The following is an 8,599-nucleotide window of genomic DNA, read 5'->3' as shown; positions in this document are numbered from 1 at the left end:
TTCTTCATTTATAGCAAGTATACACAGACCTGAATTTTTATATATACCTTGTGTTTTCTAATCCTGCTAAATTCAAATACAAGTTCTAGGGCCTCCTAGAGATTTCTTAGTATTTTCTCTGTAGATGATCATTTCATCTACATATAAAGATTTTGCTTCTACCTTCCCAATCCTATCCTAATTGTGTCATTTTATTGCCAGACTATTTTGGTGGGGACTAGGTTTCAAAGTTTAATGGACAGATAAAGAGTAAGCATATCTGCCCTTGTTCCCCACCTTAAGGAGAAAGCATTGTATCTTCTCCACTCATATAAGGCATTTTTGCTGGAAATATGGAGTACATGTCTTTAATCTGTTGAGAAGGTTCTGTTCTACTTCTAGTCTCCTGATAGCTTTTACCATGAACAGCTGTAGAATTTAGTCCAATACTTTTTCTCCAACTAGTGACAGGATCATATGGCTTTTTCCTTTCCTCTGTTAAAATGATGACTTTTGGGGGTGGATCTTCCAATGCTGAACCAACACTGCCATCCCTATAACAAAACCACTTTCTACATACTACAAGATCTGACTTCTAATAGTTTGCTTTGTTAAACAAATGTCTATCTATGTTCATACTTTTTTCTTCTATTATCTTTATCCAGTTTTAGGATTCGCACAATGTTGAGTACCTAAAATGAGGGGAGAAGTGTTCCTTCTTTTTTCTGCTTTAATTGTTTGATATAATTTATCAGTTAAAATGTATATGAGCCTGCTGTTGTCATATAGGAAGGTTTTCAAGCTATGAATATACTTTCTTTAATAGGTGCTATTCAAATCTTATATTTCCTCCAGAGTTAGTTTCATTAATTTGTCTTCCAAAGTACTTCTTAGAAGTTGTCAAATTTATTTCAAAAAAAGACTTTTGTAACATGCTTTCTATATCCTTTTAAATTCTGTAAAATCTGTAGTAATGTCTCCTAGATCTTGATATTGTAATTTAAAAAACGTATAATTGATATTGTGTTACAGGAAGAAAAGGTCTAAAGGAGCAAGGGAAGTGGGAGGTGTAGGGGAAAGGAAAAAAGGGAAAAGAAAAAATATGAGAAAAGGAAAAAAATGGAAACAAAGTCTTTGCAAATAGGGAAGGGTGGAGGGGGTGAAGGGAGGGCAGGGGAAGGGGAAAAAAAATAAGAACCAAGATACTCATGTATGGTACAAGACCCCAGTGATGAATGAAACTGTATTTTATACATAAAATGTACCAATAAACTTAATGGGGAAAAAAATAAATAAATAAAATAAAATTTAAAAAAAAAAAAAATATATATATATATATATATATATATATATATATATATGCATGTAGTTCTTCTGGAAGAGGCAACGTTAGGAAATCAATGGCTGTTACCAAGATCCTAGAAGGGTAAAATGATCACAAATTATAGTATGCACTAAGCACTGGGTTAGAACTAATCAGGGAAAATAAAAGTCCACTGAATTGACAACATCACAAGAAAGAAAAAAGGTCAGGGGAGAGCAAAAGAAAATCAATAAAGCTATTTTTAAATAGGTGATTTTTTGAATCAATTACTAGCAGACCCAATAGGATATGAATGTGGTTGTACGGTTACCCATTTGATCCTTTTTTTTTTTCATAGATATGCTGTGCTACATTCCTGTCTGCGAATGGAGAGGCAATTCATCCTGTATCTCAATAAAATTTTACTAGACATCCCTGTCGCTAATGGAGCCAACTCAGAATCAATACATGTATTCATCATATTATCCACACATACAGGTCAAGGGTTAAGAAAATGTTTTCAATGCAGTTGTAATCAACCAAGCCTCTTGTAATTAGGCTGTTTGCTGACTCCTTAAGTGTAGGTATTGAGAGGGGTCCAAGAGGCTTCCTATCTTATGACCAAGTACAAAATGGCTTTGTTTATAACAAATGCACTTCCCTATCATCACATTAAGGCAGTGGATAAAAGCATGAACCTGCTGCTTCCTAAGTCTCTATCTGTGGGCAAGTTTCTCACCTGCACTCTGACTCAGTTTCTATAATTACAAAAAAAGAGAAATATTGTTTACAGCATAAAAGTGTTATAAGGATTAAACAAGTTAGGAAGGGTGAAGTGTTCAGTGCAGTCCACATAGTAAGCATTTACTAAGTGTGACCTCTTATTATCATCATTTATTACCTGACTTGTCAGAGGTTTCCTAGCTAGAGGTCGCTGCAGAACTCCAGACTACTGATGACCTTATAATCATGTTGACTTTTTTTTTTTTTTGGTACCGGGCATCGAACTCGGGTCCTTGCCCTTGCACAGCAGGCGGTGAAACCACTGAGCTAAATCCCCGGCCCTCATGTTGACTATTTTTAATGCATCTTAATTATAAAATATTACCTTAGTGTTCAGATTTTTATGTGTCAAATGTTCAGTATTAAACATACATCATTTGACTTGATCTGCATATTGGGGGCTTTTTTGAGACAGGGTTTTACTATGTAGTTCAGGCTGGCCTTGAACTCACTATGTAGCCCGGGCTGGCCTCAAACTCATGGCAATCCTCCTGCCTCAGCCTCCCAAGTGCTGGGCTTACAGGCATGCACCACCATGCCTGGCTTTCATCTGCATATTAAGATGCACATTTGTCCCTTATACATCCTGAAAAGCTTGGAGCTGCTGGACACTGCTTTGGTTGGGTCTGGAAATACCCTGGAAACTCCACCACTGATTATCTGCGCTACCTCACCGAGTCACAGCACCCACCTGTGTACCAGATTTCCTCCTATAGCACAAAGGGCTTGGACCAGGTGGCCTCTGTGGTTCTTCTGTTCTAAGAACCAGGGCACTAGGAGGACGATCTCCCCCTGGATTCTCAGAGCTGTGACTGCACCATCTACACATGGTCCCTAACTTACAATAGTGCAACTTACAATCTTTCAACTTCACAATGGTGCAAAAGCAGTAAGAATTTGATAGAAACTGTTCTTGGAATTTGGGTATTGACCTTAGTGATACGGAGTGTGATTCTCTCTTGCAGTGAGCCACAGCTCCCAGACAGCCAGGTGATCACGACAGGGAACAATCAATACTTTACAGTGGACTGTGTTGCTAAGCAAGACGTTCAGGGGGTTAGGAGCATCTGCCTATTAGTTGTACAATATTTTCAACTTACAACGGGTCTGTGGGAGATAACCCCATTGTAAGTGTGCGGAACATCTGTATTTGAAGAAACCGCCTAGGATTATTTGGGAGAATCCTGACTAACAAATTTCTTAGACACAGCCTTCCTCAGGATAGCACATCACCAAATGCTTGGATAAAATCAGTTTCATAAAATTCACATATACCATTTTAATTGAAAAATGATAGGGAGCGTGTAAATCTAATATATGCTGATGAGTTATTCAACTATATTTCAGTCAGCCTGCCTGACTGGAGGACAAAATAGGACTATTTTTCCAGCACTCCTAGAGGGAGGGCTCTGGAAATTTCTTGAATGTTGGTTTGAACTTTTATTTCTGGTGAAGAAATAAGGAGCACAGGCACTTCCTCTGGGAATGAGAAAAGACACTATTCAGAGATGCCACAAGAGATCACTCAAAATCCTTTAAATACATGTCTCAGGCAAAGAAGACTATCCTGCCTGGATTTCTGACCTGGCAGTACCTCCCAAGACAAATAACAGTGAAGTCGTACACAACACGAAAGGCTTAGGAAGGCAAGGGAAGGAAGTCCTGATCACCTGAGACTATGAGGTCCGGGAGAGTTTGAGAAGTCATATGGAATTTTTAAAAAGGTTTATTTACATCTGTAAGATATATGCAAGATTTAGGGGAAAATCAAGAGAGGAAGGCAGCTGATTTCTCAGCAAAAACACTTGTTTAAAATGCACGTTTTAAATTTAAAGTGCTATCTATAAATGCCAGCAATAGCAAGGGTCATTGGCAATAGGTTCTCCACACTCAAGTAATCAGGCTTTCAGTCACCCCAAACTCTCCCATTGCCTACACAGTTACAAGGTCATAGCAGCAAATATACACAATATTGTCAAACAGTAATGGCTCAGAAAAGCATCCATTTGGCCAATGCTGAAGAATTTTGTTTTCATCCAGATCTCTTCCTTGAAGAGATCGAACCATTGCCTCTTGGAATCCTTGAATTCATCAAGGAGAAATGAAAGGAAATATGGATGTTCTATTACAAGTTAGCATTTCCCAGTGACATGAAGAAAACGGTGTGACTGGCCTTCCAGCCATGAGCCCTGGGCCACATCTCACAATACAAAGGCGAGTGCTGGCTTCCAACGGAAACAAGCAGCTCCTACTCCCCACTGTCACACCTGATATTGTCTACCACACCCCCACACAAATGCGTTTTCCGGAAACGAATAAAAATTGGTCCCAAAGACAATAGCCTCATAGTAAGCTCTATCCCCATTGGGATATTACAGATGAACCTAATGCAAGCAGCCCAATTAAAAATCATGCCCATGTACCCAGTTTTGGACACCAAAATATACATCTCCTATTCCAGGGGATACACAACAGATTCTGAATTTGTCTTAATTCTTAGAAGAGAGGACAGGCATGGATACAAATTTTCAGTTCTCATGGCTGTGGCCGCCGTAGGCTCTCTTCCCAGTGGTGGCCACGAACACTAATGTGTCTTATTATTTCAGGACATGCGAGAATTGTTCGCGTTCACCTTCTGAGGCTCTCCCAGAACTGTGAGAGCCACACGACCACCCACGTCTCCTTCTCCCACCAAAGGTAGATCTGGCCAACAGGAGACTCTGGGTAGTGACCATGGTGCCTCGGTCCAGACTCTGGGGAAAACCTCATCTCAGCAGGAGGCCCTGGGCGCCTCCAGCAGATCCGCCAGCTACACGGAAGCAGAGCGGTTTCATCTTTAATGCTCCTGAAGGACAATAGCTCATCAAGCCCCATCGAAAGCCCCAGACCGGTCGTGGAGCCTGGGCTGGCAGGGGATGAGGCTGAGCGACTCCTCCTAGAGGTGGTTATGTGGAGAAGGAGCAATCCCTTCTCCCTCCTCCTCCTCCCCCCGCTACTATCCGCGGCCCGGAGAACTGCCGCTTGCCGCCATTGACACGCACAGATAAAACCCAAAGAAAGGCAAAGAGTCCTGCCCTGCACCGGCGCCGCGCGGGCCGAACCTGCGCCCGGGGAGGGGCGCGCAGAGGGCACCGGGCGCGCGGAGCAGGCGGCGCAGCACCAGGTGAGCCCGCCATGGCGATGGCATTATTGTTTAGGGGCTCCGGGGTCTGGAAACAAAACGCGCTGCCAGGGCAGTGCACGGGCCGGAGAGACCCACCCCTGCCTCTCCCCCTCGCCCCCGCGGGCGCACCCCGATAGCCGACCCATCTCTGCAAATAATAATAAGGATAATAATAAATCTGCCCAACTTGCCTCTTCGGGAAATAAAGGGGGAGGGTTGCTAAAGGAGCGGTAAAATTCCTGCGGCCGGCGAGGGGCCGGGGCTTCGTGGGCAGTGAGGGAGGAGGAAGGAAGGATGCAGGGTCAGCGGCGGGCCCGGGCGGCGGGACGCGAGGAGCGGGGGCTCCAGGGGATGCGGACTTCGGGGCGCGGAAGAGGAAGGAGGCGCCGAGGGGCACTGGGCGGGGGGCTGCGCCAGGGCCGAGGGCGCCCAGCCGGGCCGCGGGGGCCTCGGAGGTGCCCGGGCGCCGCAGGCTGACAATGGAGGGGCGCCGAGGCGAGGACCGCGGGCTGGGCGCAGGCGGCGCCGGGGAAGGTCGGGCCGGGGCCAGGCGGCGGCGCGGGCGGGCGAGGGCCGGGGGCTGCGGCGGGCGGGCGTGCGCCCCGGGCCGGGCCGACGCGGACGGGCGGGCGCAGGGCCGGGCACTCCCTCCGGTTCCCTTTCCGGGGCGCCCGGTGCCGACGCGCGCCGCGCTTTCCCCGGGAAATGGCGGCCCCTCCGCGGCTCGCCCGGGCAGTCCCAGCGTCGCGCTTTGCGCGGGAAAATAATAAATAATAATAACAGAAGAATGGGGAATAAAAGTAGTAAAGTGGCTGCGGCGCAGAGAAGGGCTACGGGGCCCGGCGGGTGGGGATCTGCTCTGCCGCCCCCCGCTCCCAGCCGGCGGTCCTGGCGCACCCCACTCCGCGCCCGGCCAGCATGGCATATCGCGCCCGCGGGTGTCCTTCTCTGCCTTTCCTCGTGGGGGCGCCCTCAGCCGCTGCCCTCTTTGTTCCACACAACAATGGCTAAAGGGGCATTGGTCCCCCAAGAGCCAAATGAGCCTCGCTTTCCAAGAGTTTCGCATCGCTGATTGATTGTTCCCAGGTTGACCCTGAAGACTGGTCATTGCTGGGGCTTTTTAGCAACAGCCTCGTGGTGGATGAGGGAATCAAAGTGGAGAAATGGGCTGAGAAACCAAAGCACAACTCCCTGCATGTTTAAGGGGTGCAGTGCGCACCAGGCTCCTCATCCTGATTGTGGGCCAGTTCCTATGGCACAGGGTACTGGTCTGCGAGGCCAGCCTTCTCCAGCGTGGGGAATTCAAGACGGGGGCCCACGGACCCCAGGAGCCCCAGGGGCTCTCAGTCCACCGTGGCAAACAGTCCCCAAATACAATTGCACCCTCCCTGGGCCGACAGTTGCTGCTGAAACGGTTCACTAGGTGAAAGAAAAAGAAAACCTTATTAAGTCCAAGAATGACTTCATTTATATTGTCTTGAAACACAAGCTAAGCCACACATAATTCTGTCTGTTCATATTTAACTGAAAGTTGTCTCTTACTCCTCTAGCAAACTCTTCTTATATTTAAACTAACTGTTCAGGGATCCAGCATTTGGTACCATGCCGGTGACTTTTAGAATTCTTTTAGCCCAAGATTATCATATAAATAAATACAGGGATTGCCCAGTGGAAAAATTTCTCTCGAATCGCGTACTTCACATCTTGGAAACTGCTCTTTACTTGTATCCAAATTTCCTCTTAAAATATATCTAGTTTTGCTCACCTCTGGTTTCCCTACCTCAGCACAGTTCTGCCTCGCTGGATCCATTCATTGTCAAGCTTTAGATATTGATGATTTCTGCTATTTCAAAACTCTTATGAAGTAGGGGCTGGGGTTTTAGCTCAGTGGTGCTGCCACCTACCTCGAAAGCACAAGGTCCTGAGTTTGATCCCTGGTGCCAAAAAAAAAAAAAATCAACAAACAAAACTCTATGAAGAATTTATCCCTGGATCCAGAATGTCCCAAAGACTCTGACCCTGCTCCCACCTGCAGTCCCTCCCTGCCATTCCATCTTGTCTGCTTCCTGGGGTTTGTGAGGCGCCTTTGGCTGGCTGTTCCCCAGCAGGTGGGACACCCTGCCAGCTATTGTCTGACACAACCACTTCTGTTTTTTCTGCCTCCTGCCAGCAAAGCAGGAGGTGAATTCTGTTGTAGGCGACTTTAAAAGAAAGATATCTGTAACTTGTTCAGGGAAGGGATGTGCAAAAGTTCAACCAACTTTCTCAGGAATGTTTTTCATTCTTAAGAAATAACCTCAGAGTTAGATGCAATCTTGGTAAATGCTTTTGATTTTTTTTTTTTTTTTTTTTTTTTTTTTTGGTACAGGGATCGAACTCAGGTCCGGAACCACTGAGCTAAATCCCTGGCCCTTGGTAAATGCTTTTGAAAAGTGCTTATCTTACACAAAGATAAGGGGGAAAAAAAGTGTGCTTAGAGGTCATTCAGCAAACATTCAAAGCTGAGATTTTCAAATACCTTTGGATGGAGGAAGCAGTGCAGATGTGAGGAAGTCAGGGGCTTTTCTCATTGAACTTGTAACCCCCAGCCTAGGAGAGAAAAATAGAATGCAGACAAAACAAAGTGAAAAGTGAAGCTGACATGCTTATAGGAAATCAGACACTTTCTTATACTCCCAACTGATGCATAAATACAGTCAATTTGAAGGGCAGGTTGGCACTATTAAATGGATACTGTGCACATTCTATGACTCAGCATTCCATTTCTTAGTATATATCCTAAAGAAAAAAGTACATGCATGCTCAAGTCATTGCTGAGTTTTTATAGTTCAAAAAATTTTTTTAAAAACCGTAAATAGGAATAGCCATAAGTAAACTCTGATAAATTTATCTGTCTTCTGGAATATTAGGCAGCCGTTAAAAAGAATGAAACAAGTACATAGAGAGAGATCATCAAGATGTACATTAATTAAAAAAAAGAGAAAGTGTAAAACAGTACATACTGTTTTGTACTATTGATATAAAAACAAAATGAGCTGGGAGTAATGGTGCGCGCCTGCAGTCCAACTACCAGAGAAGCTGAGTCAGGAGGATCTCAGGTTCGAGGACAGCCTGAACAACATAGTGAAACTCTTGTCTCAAAATAAAAATTGAAAACTAAAGATAAACAAGGACTGGGGATGTAGCTCAGCAGTAGAACACTTGTCTAGCACGCATGAGGCCCTGCTTTTGATACCCAGTGCCATACCAAAAAAAAAATGAAGGAAGAAAAGGAGGGAGAGAGGGAAGGAAAGTTTCTATAAGTAAAAATGCCACATAATTGGACAGAAAAAAGGTATAAAACGAGCTATCCACTAAAAGAGCCAAGAACT

At 45.0% G+C, this 8,599-nt stretch overlaps 1 protein-coding gene across 1 annotated transcript in view; it reads left to right on the top strand.

The window, feature by feature from the left end:
* Positions 1-5,080: 5,080 nt before the first annotated feature.
* Macroh2a2 (macroH2A.2 histone) overlaps positions 5,081-8,599 on the top strand; it is a 48,646-nt gene continuing 45,127 nt past the window's right edge. The window contains 1 exon segment of the mRNA NM_001310271.1: positions 5,081-5,228. The gene's annotated coding sequence lies outside the window, so the exon portion shown is untranslated.

Source organism: Heterocephalus glaber, unplaced genomic scaffold (genome assembly GCF_053883595.1).
Source record: "Heterocephalus glaber isolate CG9 unplaced genomic scaffold, H.glaber_assembly_v1.0 deba00001497, whole genome shotgun sequence".
NCBI lineage: Eukaryota > Metazoa > Chordata > Mammalia > Rodentia > Bathyergidae > Heterocephalus > Heterocephalus glaber.
The sequence above is the reverse complement of the archived record's forward strand: the minus strand, read 5'-3'. Positions and strand labels throughout refer to the sequence as shown.